The following is a 19,688-nucleotide window of genomic DNA, read 5'->3' on the forward strand; positions in this document are numbered from 1 at the left end:
TGACTTGATGCCATATTGGACATACGACATAGTCCAAGTGCTTCAGCATGGACTACTTGAACAACCGATGGAGAAAGCCTGACTTAGGTGACTTATCCTCAAGATCCAACCCTGTTAGTTGATACTAGGCCAACTAAATAGGCTAGGGTAAGACGGATTGTTGCATAGATGAGTATGCGAGCATGAGATACACGATGCTTTCTCAGAGGTGCACAATGGAATTGCTGGAAGACACTTTAGCAGAGATATGACATCCCATAAGCTACAACAGTCTTAACTATGATGGCCCACACTTTTTAATGATGCGGCATGATTTGTTAAACACTATGACGAGTGTCAGCAGACAAAGGTCCCAATTCACAAGGATTAGATGGAGCTAACGCTAATAATTGCACAACCCTTCGAAAAATGGGGAATTGACTTCATATGACCCATTAGTCCTACGTCACAATACTCGCAAGCCAAGTACATCATTGTAGCATTGTAGCCACTGACTATCTAACAAAATGGGCAAAAGCAAGAGCTACGAGAAAGAATGATGCTAGAATGACTACAAACTTCCTATGGGAGCAGATAATCTCACGATTCGATTGCCCCATCAAACTGGTTAGCGACCAAGGGCACACACTTCATTAATGAAGTGATTGTGTATCTTCTATCCACCTTTTGAATTGTCCATTGAAAATCCTTGCCATACTACCCTCAAGGAAACGGCTAGGTGGAATCCATAAATAAAATTCTAGTAAATGTCTTGACCAAGGTAGTCTCTTCTTTGCATAGTGACTGGGATAACAAGTTGATGACAACCTTGTGGGCTTACCACACAGCCGATAAAATGGCTGTAGGCCAGATGCCTTTTGGGTTGACATATGGAACTAAATCAATTCTACCTCTAGAGTTCTTCATTCCCAGCTTGAGGATCACACTTCACAAACGATCGGAAGGGAAAGAGGCATGGATGGAATGTCTAGTTAAAATCGAACACCTCTCAAAAAATTGAACTTTATAATATTCCTGCTCGTAAATATTGACTTCCCGCACACTGTGTAAACCCTGCGCAAGGTTATCTTCCGCATTGTAATTGCCGACATTCTAATTCGTAACCCGCACGCATGAATACGGGACCTCTGCATTGGCAAATCAAGCCTGGGGATTCAAATCTGCAAACCGCGGGTAAACACCCTCTTGGAAGGGGCAAAATGAATAATATTAAAGCAAATTTTTTTATGTTTATCCCCCTCCCCTAGCCGATGCATGGCTAGAGGAGAGGGAGTGATGGGAGGGATGGGGCTAGGAGGGAGTCATGGGCTGCATGCATAGCCCACGTGGTGGAGCTCCCCTCTCCCCCCTGGGCTATATAAACCCCCCTTAGTGGGGAGGAAAAGAGGACGGAGAGGAAGGCTATATAAAACCCCCCTTAGTGGGGAGGAAAAGAGGACGGAGTCGTGGGCTGCATGCATAGCCCACGTGGCAGAGCTCACCTCTCCTCACTTGGGCTATATAAACCCCCCTTAGTGGGGAGGAAAAGAGGACAGAGAAGACGCCGTGCTGCACCAAAGAAGGAAGGACGGGTTGTGCTGCGAGATCGAGGAGGGAAGGAGAAAATGCTGCTGACGCCTGCTGCATGCCACCTCTGTGTGATCGCTGCCTAGGCTAGCCACGAGCATCGCCATTTTGGCCGCCATAAGTTGTCAGGCTGTCGCCATCTCCCTGACAAGTCAATCCTTTCCCCCAATCGATGTCATCTTTGACCACGTTATTACCCCCTCCTTCTTCCATCTGCGTTTTGGTCATAGCAAGAAGCTTCTTTCAAGAAGCTTCTAAGGGGAGGGACTTCCATAAGCCCCATTCACACAAGCCATCTATAAGTCCCTTCCCACTAGCCACCCCGGGGGGAAAAGTCCCAAGCCCTATTTCCACGTGGCCACCGTGGGTTTTAAAAGAGGCTCGTAAGGCACCATTCCCGCAAGTCTTCTCGTGAAGCTCCATTTCCACAAGGTTCCTTGTAAAAGCCCGATTTCCCCAAGCAAAGCTCCAATTCCATACGCCCAAATCCCATACCCCCAAATCCCATAAACCCAAATCCCATAAGCCCAAGTCTCACAAGCCCGACCTTTTAAAGATCCAAAGTTCCGTGAAGGTATCTTTTGCGTGTGAGGGAGGAGGGCAAGATCTTGAGGCTGCTTACCAAGGCGTGCAAACTCACCGATCACGCAAGGGTAAAGTCAAACCGAAAGTCCATAATCACACCTACGATGGCCCCCAAGAAGTCCCAAGTCCCGCCTACGGGAGGTTCTTCTCCTAATATTCACGTGGATATTTCCCCGAGCCCACAAGTCTAGGCCTTTACTAATTTTGATTCCACGCAAAAGTATTGCATTAATCACGATAACTTCATGGATTAGGAAGCACCTAGGCATACTCAAATTCACCTAGTTAAGTTAAATGCAACTGGAAATAAATTGAATATTAGAACAATTATTAGAATTAGTTCATGACATGAAGTTGGGTCATTGGTATTTCCCATATAAAGAAATTGTCTATCCATTTAACGTCCTTAATAGTATGTTGCCCTGTCATGCATTTCAAAGTGGTGAGCCTAGAACACCTATTGCCTATCATTATAATGTTGAATTATTAAGTGCACCTTTGACTAGACATGGAAAGATTAAGCGTAGGGGCAAATCTTCATTGTAATGATTCATTAGGGAAAGTCGTTATCACCCGTAGGAAATAGCAGAGCATGGAAATGATTCAATGAGCTTGCATGGAATAGGTTAACTCTAGCTTTATTTGGCATGAATTTCACTACGTTGTAGTTTAGGAAAAGGCTGCATGGTTCATTAAAGCATGAAATCTTAAAATCTTAGAAAAGAATTGTGGGCATGATCCTTGAATGTAAGGTCTAGTAGGTTCAATGGAAATTTTTGCAATTTATCATGCGATTTGATTTTAACAAGAAAAGTTAAGGTTATTGCGAATTTAGTAGTACATAGAAGCAATGAATCGCGTGTTTACGTGAATTCTGAGATGTTGCAACTAGCTTTCTCCTTTAGATCAAGTCAACATCTCTAGGAATGGTTCGTCCTTGTTGCAAGACAAGTAGATCGAATTATCTAAATCACCTAACCTGCAAGGGATTCGTATAGTTCTGGTTCAATCGATACAATAAACACCCCAAGCACTAGTTATGGTCTAGCGTTAAGGATTTGGCCTGGTTTTACACTTGTTGCCAAGTCAAAACCCTCATACCCAAAGGTCCAAACCGCATTGACGGAATGTAGGGTCAAGAGGATGCTCATGCATGTAATGATCTAGGGTTTCTACCCTAAGGATCATTCGTTCAAATGTTAAAACTCGGTTTGAGTTTGGAATCCCTAGGATCGATCGTTGTCAGCCTAGTGCAATTAGGATTTGATTGGGTAAGAAGACACCCTAAACCCTGTTTCTTGTCTAATCATAATTCCTTGACAAGAAAACACCATTCAATGGGTGAAATGATCCCTTGAAATAGATGCGACACTTGTGCAACAAATTGCAACGTCACATGATCTTGTGGTTGATCAAAAGAGAGTTGCCATTCCTTGGAATGAGGTTGGTAGGTTCTTGCGCAAGTTTAACTTGCAAGAGGATGAGTAGTCATCCTGTTATACTACCTTTCTTGGGAAAATTTGCCAAGTTAAGGGAAGTTAGGTATTTGCTTGGGAGCAAAGGATTAATCAATAATTCGGAGTGACACAGTCACCAGGATTTACTGCTAATAAAACCTAAGGTATTGGTTAGTTGGGTTAATAGGGTCTGGCCCAAGCCCAAGGACAAAACGGTGAACAAACAAACCCTTGGGGATCTTGCCAAGTCACAATTGATCCTAGATCAAATGTTGGATGCATTCGGAGAGAAGGATTCACTCATTAACAGTTGGCCAAATAAACAACCACTCGAAATGATTGTGCTTGTAATCAGTTTAGGAGCACTATTTGCATTGTTTGCCCAAGGAACTAAAGTATGAAAATATATTTAATGCTTTAGGTTGAAGGCCTGAAGGGAGAGGCAGCTTCAGTTACCGCCGACTGTCTGCCTGATCCTAGCCAAGGGGGTTGTTAGCCACGCTAGGAACATGGACCGAACCCACCGTGTGAGGTCTCTTCGTTGAGCGCTACTTGGAGCAGGAGGATGCTTGGGTGCCAGGGGGCTCTGGCCGTAAATCCCTCGCCTTCCAGGCCTTGCACGAGAGGCCAACGTGACTCAGGATTGGATCTCAAGGCCCATATACTAGTCTACGGGTGGAATCTTGGATTAGTAATCCCTGTGGATTGCTGGATAGCCTTCGGGCGGATTATGGATAGCCTTCGGGCGGATTATGGATTAGCCTACGGGCTGGACTTTATGGATGTATTCCAAAGATAAGTAAGATAACCTGTTGTAAAGGAACTTGTTTGACACTGCTTTTCTATGTCAAGTGCTAAGATTACGTGAAGGAACCAGTGTCTAACTAGCTAATCAATGAAGCTGCTTGATGCATGTCCAACTAAATGTGGTAGGTAATTAGACAACTAAAGAAACCTTGAGGAAAGTGCGGTGGATGTGGCCATGGGTCCGTCCTACAGATGGGTGGTCCCGGTTGGCTGGAAACTTTTCTCAATCGAAATGGATAGCAAGTAGCTCTTCTCAAAGGAAATGAACAGCAAGGGCACTGACCTACGGTTTAGGTTACCAGAATCCCGATTTATGCAATTTTAGGGGAACGAAATGGGACTATGCCTTATGGGCAGAGAGGTTGAGCCTTGTATCCCTCTCGTTTCCCATTCTCCTACCAAGTGCAGCATGAATCCGCTTCGACCTTGACGTTTCTGCATAAAGTAGTTCACCTGGGGTTCGATGCTAGCTATTCTTTAGGAAAGTGACCATTAGGGGAAACCCAACAGTCCTAAGTGGGGCCGCTAAGTGGCAGACTCAGGAAGTCCTAGATTGCAAACCCTGTAACATTCAATGGGAGTGGGGGGCAGAGCCCTCTAGACTCTCTTTCTGATGGACTGCTAAGACATGTTCTGAAAGGGAACAGGTGGACATGTTACAAACTTCTAGCTACCCATTCCCTCATATGCAAGAAAGCACAACGCAAAAGCTAGTTTGACAAGCATGTCAAGCAGCACGACTTTGAACAGGAAAACTTAGTGCTCTTGTACTCTGTTAAGGGGCATAAAGAGAAAATGAAGTTTAAAGGTCTAGGGATTTTCAAGGTTTGTGCCATCAACCGAGATGGTAATGTCGAACTCGAGACTTTGGAAGGCAAGGGCATAGGCTTCTTCAACGGTTGTCACTTCAAGAAGTACTACCCTCCTATGCATCCTTTCCATGAACCACCAATGTTAGAACCCCCTATCAAGGTATGAGTAGCCACAATCACGGATATTGATCATGAAAATGAGGAAGCCGTAGAACCTGCTTACCTATACATCATGGTCATTGCCATGCAGACATGCACTTTCAACACCTTGAATGATGAGCGAGAAGACTTCAATGTCTTAACCCATGATCATTGAACCCACATTGGCAAACCACAATTACAGTCCACTACTGCCAAACGAAGTCCATATGGGGACCGATCATACGCACTCCTAGGGAAGTGTAGGGCTGTAGTTTCTATCGAGTCTTAGAGCATACCAATGATATTTTATGTGTTACCAAACACAAAAGATGTAGGCATGGAGTCGCTGATGGGTGGAACCTTTAAAAAGAAAGCTCACTACAATGTCGATTATGAGTCACAACGTATCCACCTAGCCATTGGCAATGTTGGCACAGTAGCAGCTTTCAACAAGGGCTGTGTGACTCCTATGAGATCTACAAACACACTAGTAGAAATACCTACAGCCACATCTAGGGAGGGGGATTGTGACTTGTTACAACCTATCAAGGCTCTACGCCAGCAACCCCTAAGACCAAAGCCAATGCCCATGAACCCTAGTTCAGATGGGTACCTAAACATTAGATCTTGCCACTGAGGAGCAATCGGCCATGCCTTCGCAAGGCTAAGAATGCAACCTCAAAACCTAGGAGGCCAAGACAAAGCTACAAACAACGATGTACATTCAAGCCGTGATGGTTTCCTAAGACCCTATTGTAAGCACAAGTCTATTATGAGGGTAATGCCTCGATATGGATCCCTAAGGCTAAAATTGGCAAAGGAACTGATTAAATGCCGCCCTAATGCTTAACCATACCCAACCATACAACGTGTGAAGGCTAAAAGCCACATAAGCCTCGAGACACAAGCCCATAGACTCACAATTGATTATGCCCATGAAGACCAACCAAGTCTATTGGCCCAAATCTCAGCCTACTACTCCCAAATGAGTACCATGTAACTCTACCAAGACTCAAGAAGCCGCATTCAAAAGTAGTAGTGCCCCATTAGCAGTCTGTCCCAGCCCCTCGTGCAAGGGACCCAACCGCAATCTCAAGAACAACTAAAACCACAACCATCTGTTGCCAAAATCTCTAGTTCTATCAAACCCTAACCACCTGCACAGGCCTTAGACCCTTCTATGAGCGGAAATCATTATTCACATTGGCCACAGATCTAGCCAAAGACATAGGGGATGATGTGATTGCTTGCGTGAGACGCTTAGATACCACATTCATGTTGCTGACTCTGAGTTATGACCATTTGGACTTGGACCTGTTGCAAGAGCCCTTAGCAACCAAAGCTCATAGGATGCCTTGTTCATGGGACACATTCAAATTTGCATTTGTCAAAGCAACCCACTCATCTACAAATTTTCTCAATCAAGACATTGGAGTATGGCCCAACTTATGTCCCTCAAACCTCGTATAGGGTGTTAATAACTATTTGTGGCCGTCGACCATGGAAGAGAACATCAAAGGACACCCTTACCTTGATCAGCTCCTCACCGAGCAAGAGTGACATATTGCTAGTCGTGTCGACTCCGGCAACTTTCTAATGGATTTCCTTACTTACATCAACATGTAGGCAACCAGCCCTTTGATTTGAACCGCAAAGCTCAGTTGAAATATAATCCAGATTTCTATGCTTGGCTCATGCAAAGGTAAACACTCAACCCGTACGTTGAATGCCCTTAGCTCGCTAACCTTCAATCCTAGGAAGGATTCTTCTCAAATTCAGAAGGAGAGGGGATAAGGTGAGTCAAATTAGAACCAATCAAAATCAAGTAGACGCATAAACACATAAGAAAAAACACACCACTGTGAAAACCTTAGTCTACACTTAAATGCTAAAAAAGGAAAGAAACATGTTAACTTGTGATTGAGAAAACATGTCACAAAAATTGCACTAATGGAAATCATGGGTCATGATAGGAACGAAAGATGTTGCAGCAAGATTGTGCTCACGGACTCCCTTTCACGAAGGAGGAGAGGATGCAGTACCACATTAGTGTAGAAAATCGTGCTTATAATCAACTGAAATTCCATAGTATCCACAACCTCGAGGAGGTGGTAGACAAGGAGGAGGCTACAAGGAGAGTGGTGGAACAGTCCAACGACCTTTCGAAGTACATAGAGAAGTTTGTGTAGGAGCCTACCCACACAAAGTATGTGGAATTTTTGAGAATGTACAACCCCAATCAAGAATGCGAAACAGTGATTGTGGAAGCAGGGGAGAATGCTAAACATGTGCAGGTGTCATTGAACCATGCCTTGGTGGAGAAGGCACTAGGGTTGGAAACCAAGGTGGAGAAGAAACATAAGAGAGATGTGTATGCTATGCTAAAGATGAAGAGGGAGGATGTTTTAACAAATGACAACATCACCATACAAGATATCCCCAATGCTGAGGTCCGCATGCAGGCAAAATTGGTATTCTCACTCTTCTCCAACTAGTGCTATAAATCCCTCATGCATCGAATCAGTGTGCCTGTGCTGGAGAATGTGGCAGCCCACACCTTGGATGTGGAAGAGTGGAATGGCTATGTGCACAAGACTATAGAACAAGCAACCAAAGCACTATCTTGGGCAACAGATCGGCACCAGCCTCTAAAATTACTGAGTGAAAGAAACCTTCCTCAAAAGTCTCTTTCATCAGATATGGAAGTGTGCTGACAGCCATCATCGAGGAGGCTTTAAAAGAAGCTTATGAGTAAGGCGGAGAAGAAGAGGATGAGACTCCAGATAGGTCACCGTTCCACCAAGAGAAAGAGCCATTGAGTGACATGACAAAAATTAGACAAAGAAGACGGATCAAGAGGCTTAAGTAGCCGAAAGAAAAAAAGCAAAGAAGCCCACTAAAAAGACAGCTTAGAAGAAGAAACAAGATGAGGGAAAGAAGAAGGAAAAAGAACTAGAGAGAGCTAAAAGGGAATCCCTAAGAGAGGCTAAAGAGAGGGAGAAGAAGAAAAAGCAAGAGGCAGCAGAGTTGAAAGAGGAAGCCAGAAAAGCAAAGAAGAAGTCAGAAAAAGAGGCTGAAGAGAAGAAGGAGAAAGACAAGGAAGAATTTGTGGAAAAGGAAGTGGAGTTGAGGAGAAAGGAGGACGAAGACATGGCCAAAGCAACTTGCCCGTCCATAGAACACGGTCCATAGAATAGCAAAGCCGACTCCATGACCTAGGGGCTTTAAGTCTAAAGGGACTTGGCTCAAGCACTCATGTACCCAAAGTCATACTACCTATGGTCATTGAAGGCAAGGGCAAGGCTCCCATCCATCCCATCCTACCCCTCTTGGTGCCCACTAGCAAAGTAGCCACTCTCATTCCAAAGCATCCCGATCCATCCCATCCCACCCCTCTTGATGCCCACTAGCAAAGCAACCACTCTCATTCCAAAGCATCCCGGCTAGCGCCGATGTAAACAATTTTGTGGCTTAGATGCAATACTTCATTAATAAAGAAGTAGCCCAAGGAAAGAGCATGGAGACTATGGCCACTGGGCAGAAAAAACCGGCCATAGATGAGAAGTTTAGGCAGGATTTGAAACACCAAAAGGTAGAAGCTTCAAACCATTCCAATCCCTACTACTATGATGCCATTAGCAAACTATGATGAATATGTTGCTGAACTTCTCTCTCACCTAGAGAAGGAAAAGGAGGAAATAAAGATAGCGGTGGCCGAGTTGGAAGTGGAAAAGGAGTCGGTGGCAACCTCCTAGCTTGAGAAGATGAGACAAATAGCTATGCAACAAAAGGAGATCTTTGATCTAAAACAGGAACTAAAGGCCAAAGATGACAAGGAGGAAAGATGGTGGCAACAGCTCAAAGATGAAAATCAAGAGCCAGTGAAAATGCAGGGAGAATATAAACTTTTAATCATGCAACATGAGGATTTGGTAGCAAAAACAGATCGGATCAAATGAGGCATGGAAGAGTTTGTCGCAAGGAAAGAAGAAACGAAGCAAGAAGAGGAGAAATACCATAGAGAGATTGGAAACCATGACTAAAAAGTTGAGCCTTGAAAGAAAAGAGCAGGAGACAATGAGCAGGGAATTGGAAGACCAAGAGCATAGACTCATGGCCCTAGTACAAAGACAAGGAGAAAGTATGGAGGAGATGAAAAAGAGATATGAAGAGTGGGTAGGCCAAAATGAATGAAGAGTAAAGACCTTGGTGTGTCGCTTGGCTCTCGTGGAAAAAGAAAAAGTCCTAGCAGAAAGTAGAGCATAGGTAGCCCAAGTGGGCTTCAATACTCAACAACAAGCTATCTTGAATACTCCAATGGATGCCATTCACACGGAGGAAGCAGAGTCCCTTGAGGTGGTAAAGAAGAAGCTGAATATAGCACGTAGAGCTTTGCAAGCACGGCTACACATGCCACCACAACCCGTTGCAGTTGGGTTGAGCCTTGATGAACAATGCAAGTACCTGTTTTTGATTGGCCTAACCCCCTAGGAGATTGATGCACTGGGGTTTGTAGAGGTACAACAAGAGGATCACCAAAGGGGTGAAGCTAAACTGCAATTTGACATGGGCAGATTTGAAGAAGCAGTGATTTCACAACCCTCTCCACCCCACTCTCAAGAACAATAGTAGTCAACATACACCAGTCAATAGACACATCCGCGGAAAGAAAAACTGCTCCGAGGAAAAAGAGAAAGAAAATGGTGGAAGAAGCCAGATAGATATTGAGGGCTAAACCTATGGCACAGCCACTTGCACCTCTTGTACCATGCCCAAGTGACATGTCGACCAGCTTCCATGTAGAACTCATAGTCTAGGAGAGATAAGAAAAAGAGAAACAACCTTGTAACTTTAGCTTCCTCCTCCCCAATGGCCTGTGCAGAGTCCTTCCCCTTAAATTAGTGGAAGAGGTGATTCACATTGGAAGCCGGCTAGGCCAACAATGGCTGGAAGAAAGAGAGAAGAATCCCACACTCTGGGGCACTGAGGATGTAGAGTATTGGAAAAATAAAGTTTCTGAAGTGCCTTGGTCTGTGCACGGATACAAGTGCCAACCACTATGGTGGAGATACATTTGTGACAACAATGTGTTCTCTTGGATGGATTTTTGTAATACCCTCCTCTCTGAGAGAAACAACCCCACCTTCATGGCTTATCCTCATAGGGTAGGAGTAGATTTTGATACAAACATCCATGTTTTCTACAGCTTCCCCATCATATATAGCCCGTGCACTACTACCTTAGCACAAGCCCTCACTTTTACCTCAGGCACTCTAGATGCTTCCATGTCTTGCTTCATTGTTGAATTCTCCTCTTGTCTTGATCCCACCTTCCTTACCACATGAAACTACCTTAGGCTATTAAAAATCTTACTTAATTAGGATCCCACCCTAGAAGAATGTGGTTTCCCCCTACTCTTTTTTTATCCTAACGCCATAGATAGCTATGCAATGACCTGCCTAATGATGCGAGACACCTTTCTACCTTCCTTTTGCCTCAATATTCTTGAGGATATGAGTGACATCCAATTCACCTGCTATAACCATCCATTCCTCTCCACAACCTCTCTCCATGTCCACTTGAACCTTAAGGGTTACATACAAAGCTAGAAATTTTTGAGTCACTCCATTAAATCCCCTTCCCCACCACAGTCTGATGATGATAACTAGCAATAAGCTACTACTTGAATCATGTAACTCAGCAAGTAAGAAAAAAAATATCAAGGAAAAGAAAAGACAAGGCCAAACACAAAAAAAACAAACAAATAACAATGAAAGGAGCACACGACACATCCAAACACAATTCGCGGCACATAGCTCACAGCTTGCACCTAGAGGGTCCTCAAGTTAGGCACGTCTAGTGGCCTCGGTCGGCGGGGCCTACTCTATTCCTAACCCCCTAGCCCTTTTTGAATCCCCACTTTACGCTTAGGGCACCTCAAGGAGAGTAGAACATACTTAGATAGGTAGACCTATCACCCTAAGCTACATACACCGCACCTCCCTTAGCATGAATAGGGTCCTCAAGTGTGAGACATTACCCAAGCTTGCCTATGGTTAGAGACCCAGCTTTCTATTCCACTAGCATAAGCAGAGAGCACTGCACGGTGAGGTAGACACTCCTCTTAGGTAGAGCACTTTCTCCTTTCAAGTATGACAAGATGCTGCAAGCCACCAAATTTGGAGGCCCCCATCATCCACTTGACATACCTTGGGTTCTCCATCCAAATCATTACCAAAGAATCCCAATCAATGGAATCATTACCAAATATTTCCAATCAACGGAGTCCTCATGTGGCCATATCATCACCCCACCAGCCACTTGCCCAGAGCCCACCCTTCGACAACAAAGAGCTTGAAGTGCCATGGGATTGGCACCCGCTGTCTCCAAGGGGGGTATAACCTCAATTCAAGATGGCAGAAATATGAAGCAAATAGTGAAAAAATGACAAAAAAGGAGCAAAGGCACAGAGGCGGCCCCTAAAGCTAAGCTGAGGCAAAAAGTGTAATTTTAAATTGAAGGCACCTAAAAAAACTCTAAAAACTCTTGTAAAAGAGTGTCAAGCTCCCTCTTGTGCCATTTGTAAAAGGATAGATGAGTGTAGGCTTAATGCATGAGGCAAGAAGAGGGAAATAGGAAAAAGGACCTTGCCACAATGGCAGGTCATGTAAAAAGGGGGTGGGAACCCATGGGATTTCAGGCATTGTATATAAAGTTTAAGAACCAACAATGGAGCTAAAGTTGGATTTGATTATGATGCAGCTTCAAGAGGAATGAAGAGCATGACAAGCTTTGCAAGCTCAATTGGCCAATCTGCAGTGATCTACCACCGACCAAGATGGATCGCAACCTGAAGATCTTATACGATGTACCATCGATGCAATACTTGAAGCCCAATCTATTCGGAAAGAAACAAAGATAAGTAAAAGAAACTTTAAATTTCGTACTTTCAATGGATCACGCGATGGAAAGACTGTCCTTGCTTTTATCTGTCAATTTGATTATTATTTCCATGAAGAAACATATGCTGAGAAAGACAAAATTAAATGTGTCACTAACCATTTAGTTGACCAAGCATCCTTATGGTGGACTGTGGTCTGCAAAAGCGTTGATTGTCCCACTACTTGGGAGACCTTCCAAAAGAAATTTTTGCAGAATTTCCTTCCTCCCTAATTCCACGAAAAAGAAATCAAGCAATGGGATCTTCTACAACAAAGGTATCATGAACCTATTTCACAATATACCGAATGTTTTTGGAATGCTCTATTACAACTAGGTATGCTTGAAGATGTACCTGAAGCAACTCATAAACACAAGTTTATGTATGGCCTACTTGGACATTTTTATGCGGAGGTCAATATATTCAAGCCAACAAGCCTTGAAGATGCCATTTCCTTGGCCCATGACACTGAAGACAAAATTTGCGGACGAGACAAGTGACCACAATAATTTCCAACTAATGGTAACTTTGGTTCCAAACAATTTAATTCAAATATTCAAAGATTCAATCAAAGTCGTTTTCTTCCATCTTCATTCTGTAAACCTTAGACACAACCACCTGCCTTGCCATCAAATACAAATCCAAAGCCTAAGCCATCTCTTCAGTCAAATCTCAACATTCCTAAACTTCTTGCCATTACCAATAATGTATCCAAAGCAAAACCCATAGTTTGTCATAAATGTCATCAACCTGGACATGATCTAGCAGTCAATTGTCAATCCAAAAAGCCATATGTTCATATCAATTATCTGGGAGCAATAGAAGATGAAGAACGTGAAGAGATGTCGGACTTTACGAAAGAAGATGACGACATTGGTACTACTTTTGATACTTTGCCAGGTATGCCAACTCCCCATTCTTTAGTAACAATGAAATGTTTTGTGCATGGTAAAGAAAAGACTGTTTTACTTGATGATGGGAGCACACATGACTTTATTTTTGCAAAATTGGTCAAAAAATTAAAATTACAAATTGTTTCTACACATTATCACATCAAGGCTGCATTCCTAGGTACGAGATATAATGCAACACAAGAGGTGCATAATTTAGAAATTAAAATTGGTGATTATACTGAACAAAGAAATTTCTTAGTTGTACCTTTGAAGTCTAGTGACATTATCTTAGGAATGCCCTGGCATCATCAATATAATCTTGATATAGATTATTCTACGCATTCAATTAAAATTTATCTTCAGGGAAAAAAATCACACTACATCGTATGCACGCTTCCAATAATTTTCCATTGCTTACTCATACTAAGGCTAAACATGCATTACGTAAAATTAGAAAATCCTATTCAATATGGGTGAATGAAATTCAAGCTAAAGAAAAACAGATGCATCCTAGGCATGCACAATCTCTTTCCCAATTCCAAGATTGTTTTGTTGTTGATTTACCACCTGGATTACCACCTTCACGTCCTGAAGATCATAAGATAGATTTAATTCTTGGAACACAACCACCATGTAAAGCACCATATACACATAACCAAATTGAATAGAAAGAAATTCAAAACCAAATAGACGAATTACTTAATAGAGGATTGATTAGACCTAGTAGTTCTCCATTTGGTGAACCTGTCTTATTAGTGAAGAAGAAAAATAATACCTATCGCATGTGCATTGATTATCATGCCCTAAATAAAATTACTCTTAAGAATAGATACCCAATTCCTAGGGTAGATGATCTTATGGATAAGCTACAAGGATCTCCCCTATTCAGTAAGATAGATCTTAAATCTGGATATCATCAAGTAAGATTGGACAAATCTGATATATTCAAAACTGCATTTAGAATACAATTTGGACACTATGAATTTCTGGTTATGCCTTTCGGTTTAACTAATGCACCAGCCATATTCAGTCGTATGATGAATCGTATATTTCTGAAACATCAGCATTGTGTCATTGTTTTCTTTGGTGATATATTAGTTTTCAGTAAAAATGAGAATGAGCATTATGAACATTTGTCTTTAGTTTTTAAGTTATTAAAAGACAATCCAAAGAGTGAATTCTTCCAAACAAAAATTGAATATCTAGGACATATTATTTCAATAGAAGGTGTTAAAGTCGACCCTAAAAAGATAGAAGCAATTTTAAATTGGTCGATACCCAAAAATGTGCATCAATTACGTTCTTTTCTAGGTCTTGCTGGCTTTTACAAAAAAATTATGAGGAATTTCTCATTACTTGCATTACCTTTGACAAAACTCTTAAAGAAGGGTATCGTGTATAATTGGTCTGACAATCAACAAAAGTCCTTTGATTTGTTAAAACATGCTTTAACTCATGCTCCTGTATTACAATTACCTGACTTCAATAGACCATTCTTCTTAGTAGTTACTAACGCTAGTGGATATGGAATAGGAGCAGTCCTTATGCAATATTCTCATCCCATAGCTTACTCTAGCTGCAAACTCAAACCATCTAAACTTAAATATTCTACCTATGACAAGGAATTGTTAGCTGTAGTACAAGCCTTATGTCAATGGAAACATTATTTAATGGGATCTGAATTCATGATCAAAATTGACCAACAAAGCATTAGACATCTCCTTAGTCAACCACAAATATCTGACCGACATATTAAATGGGTTGCTTATATTCAAAATTTTCATCCCCTTATACAATATCAACTTGGAAAAGAGAATATTATTGCTGATGCTTTGAGTAGAAGACCGACAATTCAAAATATTTCTGTGATATCATTTGATTCTCTCATTCCTATGAAAGATATTTATTACGAAGATTCTACTTTTCAAGCTGATTGGAATAAACTAGTTACAAATAATTGGATTCTTATTGATTCATTGTCTTACAGTAATGGATTTATGTTTTATAAAAAAAGATTATGTGTGATTGTTCCATTTCGATCATTTGTTTTGCATGAAATTCATTGTCCTTGATGCCAAGAGGAATATTCCATGGTGGATTCCGTGAGGTTTTGTGGTGGATTCCATAAAATTTTATTACCGAGGCTCATATACAAGGTGGATTCTTTGTGCAAAAAGTCAATGAGGACACCTATCCTTTTTGGGCGTTTTGTTAATTTAATGTGTAAGTGGGTGATTCCATAACGGGTGATTCCACAAAATACATATTCAAATTAATAAACATTTATGAGTTTAGAGTGTGCACTCGTAATAAATTAAGGTTAGGATTGAGTTCTAACCAATTTATTTTTGTAGCTAAAGACTGCTAGGTATTCGCTTTTGTCGGTTTAATTGTATTATTTTTCTAACAATTGTGAATGCTTCAGTTGATATGTAGAGCAAGCAGCGGTGACATTGGGAAGCATTTGAGGATAGCGAGTATTCAAATTATCATCAATTTTTGATGGGTGCGTATCTTAGGCATGGCATCCATATTTTGACGCACTTATTTATTAAAGTGCTTGATATTTATTTATTATTTTTTTATGCGCATGGATGCACGATTTAAATATTTGTATTGGATATTGTATTTGGGTACCGCCTGACTCCTTGGGCGCCCAATAGCTTTAATTCTTTAGTGGCACAAAAGCAAACACAAAAGCTAAAGTGTGCTAATTGTAAATTGGGCTATTTTTTGAGCTTGAAGATGAATAATATATAAAATATATGCTTTGTGGAGCACCGACACAAGGCATGGGGGGAGATTACACCTAATTAGTCTCTTGTTTCATGTCATGCAAGCTTTCTTCATTGTTTTTTGTGCAAAAAGTAGAGTTCTTTTGTTCTTGGGGACCTTCTGACGCTCACTACACATGCATTTGGCATCCGATCTGTGCACCAGTTGTGGTGGATTTCGTAAAAAATATATTCTATTTAGTGATGTAAATATAAATTTTTTTAATACATTTACTGATGCAAATGCCTATGTGTGTATTTAAATTTGTAATGCTAATAACAATAGTTGTAGAGAAAAAAATTTAGATAGTAAGGCATGCTACCCAACCACCCTTTTAGTCTCATGTGTTGAATAATATTTCAAAAATAAATTATAAATTGAGTATACAATTGTCATCGAAACACGTGCATCATGAGATATTGAAAAAAGAGAGTCATTGATTTAAAATTCAAATAAGTACAATACCAATGATGACAAATCATAGAACTACATGGAGTGATAAAGAGTACTGTCAAAAACAAACATGAAAATGTATTTATAAATATCGCAAAATTTGAGTCCATAAAAAGGACGAGAAGCATATCCAAGGAATGCTATATAAATTAGCTTGCATGGATCATAGGGTCAAAAAAGAAAAGGATGTGCAATCCGTGAATCTAAGTGATTGCTACAAATCCTCACCATCCAAGAGCTTGTCTTGACATAATGGAGCATCAAATGGACTTTGCAATATAAACAACCAAAGATTAATTCACAATACATAATGCATCACAAAAAAACTAATGAGTGAAAACAAGAAAGAGACATGACTTACTAGGCCACTGTACGTGCACATATAATCTATCGATGAGTGTAGTGAGATCATATCTCTCTACATACGAAGTCTCCAAACTTGTAGGATTGCAGTTTGTAATTGATGTTGCAAGGAAAACAAAGTAGCATTATTAGAAATAAGGTTATTAGTACAAGTAGTATTTCAATAAGAAAGTGAACACAACCAAAATAAAACTTACAGAATACACATGTGGACAGTTGAGTGAAACCTAGAGTCATGCAAGTAGATGTCTTTATAGGTGTTACACAAACCCTAGAGGTGATAAGTGTTCACTTGACTGATGAGATGAAGATATTTAGTAAAGGCCTCTACAATACCCACCTAAGCCACCCTCTCTAGAACTGATATGAGAGCAAGAAGTAGCAACCATCTATGGAGTCACAACATCTACATCTCTTTAGCATCCCCCACAAGAGCCTCCCTCCCTGGACAATCTAGAGCATGGAGTCCACCTACTAGATATTGAAGTGCCAGAGCATACTAAGATAGACCGCGCGGAACACCCACATGATGATCGAGACAACTCTTACTTTGCCATATCTTTGAAGCATGCCATCTAATCTAGATATATATGCATGAAGATCTCTTACACCTCCTCATCTATCATCCCTTGGCGTATCTTGCTCTCTAGGTATCATCAATAGTAACATCCACAATCATAAAACTATGTTAGTGTAATCAATATATGAGTTTAGGTAAAGCACGATAAGATAACTTTGCATTAAAGGATGTTTGTTAAAAAGAATACATACAACTATTGGTAAAAGAGAATTATCAATGAATTTGATAATAAGCGAACCCAAATATGGCTAGTTCTATGGCTCCATGTCAAGATCTTGGTATAGCTCTGCATACACTTGAAGGTTTATGTATTGGTTCCCTTAGAAAGACAAGTCCACTTTATTCTCAAAAAAAATTATACTCTTGTCTCTTCATCTACACTACTTGTGCATGTCTCCTCTGCATGCTCCAAGCCCTCCTCATCCTCCACCCCCGGTAATATCAACTCCTCTACCTACATATGTTCCTCGTCCATATTGGGGACATTGATTTCATAATGCACTCAAGTGCTCTCAGGAATTGATAGGACAATATACAACCGAGAGGTTTTAAAGGGTTTAGATAGAAGATTGTGTGTTCAATATCACATATATCGCAAAGAATAAATCGGTATTGGTTACTGTTTTGTGCTATGAAAAAATTAACAAACAAGGTCATATATTTGTTAACAATGGCTTGATAAGATAAACATGTCACAATGATTATTCCATCTTTTCTCAAAATCTACCTCTAATGATCCAGATGATGGTGTGGTGCAATTACACAATCATAGTGTGAAAAACCCTAGAGCACATCATCATATGACTTTCTTATGAATCTAGATATTCAGTGTCATATTAGTCATTAGTGTTAGTTTCCATAGTATGCATGGTTAAAAAATACTAGATTTTCGGGTAAGTTTAACCTATTTTTGATATTTTGGATATTATTTCATGTAAATATCTTTAAATGGTATAGAAAACTTCTAGAATAGGGTGACATGCTAAAAGCAAGTGGCTTTTCAGCCAAATTTTGGGAGATATCGTGGAAAAAGGACTTCAGAATTTCATGCGGTGCACAATCATAGTTTTCATGCAGCAACATCACTCTGAACGAGAAGGAGTGATCTAGGAGAATTTTTGAATAGGTGTCTTAGAGGTTTACTCCCCTTTTAGAGGTATAGAACCATCATATTTTCTATCTTAGTAGGAGAGAAGAAGTTAGTATTTGGTGTACATTTTTGGTCTACCGGGGAGCTCCAGGAGATCTAGTGCTTGGATATTACTTTTAAGTAATTCCAAACAAGGATTTTGTTTATCTTCTTAGGTTATACCAATACATAGTGCTTTGAATAATTGAGCTTTGATTTTATATTCTATAAAGGCTTCGACAGATTTGAATCCCTTGCCTATTCTTTTTATTCTCTTCTATATTCTTTGCTCTACTTCCTTCTATCTTTGATCCTTGGTGGGTGTAACCTTTCAACTACAACCCCTCTAGCATTGATGAACCCAACATGAAAGGTTGTCAGAAGGAAAGACATGATGGGAGAACCTTCAAGCACAATTTCTAGTGATGTTTTGCAGAAGTTAGTGCAGAATATGAACATGCTTATGGAGGTACAACAAAAACTACAAGTACTATCGGCTTTTGGTCAAATAGAAACTATTGTGATGAATGGTCTGCAGGCAATAGAGCATGAGATGAAGCTATTTAATGGCAAGAATGTATCCACCAATCTACATACCTATGCTTAAAATATGGATTTCTTTGGGTTTTTTCAAGTAGCATGGAGCTAGCATTTTGTGTGGATCACTATATATAATTAAAAACCCAAGTTATTGAATTGTACATGCAGAACGCTGACTAGATTACTTTTAAGAAGACACAGAAGGAAGAATTTTACATCGAAGTCACATGTTTGATTACCCACAAGACTTTCTAGAAGTGGATCCTAACACCCAATAAGGGTTTTATAGAGTTATTAAGAGAATTTGAAAGTTGGTTTTAGTAGTTAGATCTTGCGGAACAATAAGCTCTTGCAAGTCAAAAAATTGAATTGTTTCTACAAGTGGAAAATCTTGAGCTTCAAGAGAAGTTGGATGATTTGTTAGAGGATCCAGCTACAAAGAAAGTGCTTAAAGGAGAGTGGAGACATGTTAAGGATGCTATTACTACATTGGTGAAAAAACATAGAAGAAAAGAAATATTGCATATATCTAGCTTGCCCACTATTATGTGTGAAACTGTTGATGTATCCAATAGCCACGTACTTCTATGGATAACCCTATGGCTACATTTTTTATTCACACTATTAGAAAAGATGCATTAGATAAG

Source organism: Lygodium microphyllum, chromosome 11 (assembly GCF_053477565.2).
Source record: "Lygodium microphyllum isolate KBCC chromosome 11, Lygodium_microphyllum_v1.1.10, whole genome shotgun sequence".
NCBI classification, from domain to species: Eukaryota; Viridiplantae; Streptophyta; class Polypodiopsida; order Schizaeales; family Lygodiaceae; genus Lygodium; species Lygodium microphyllum.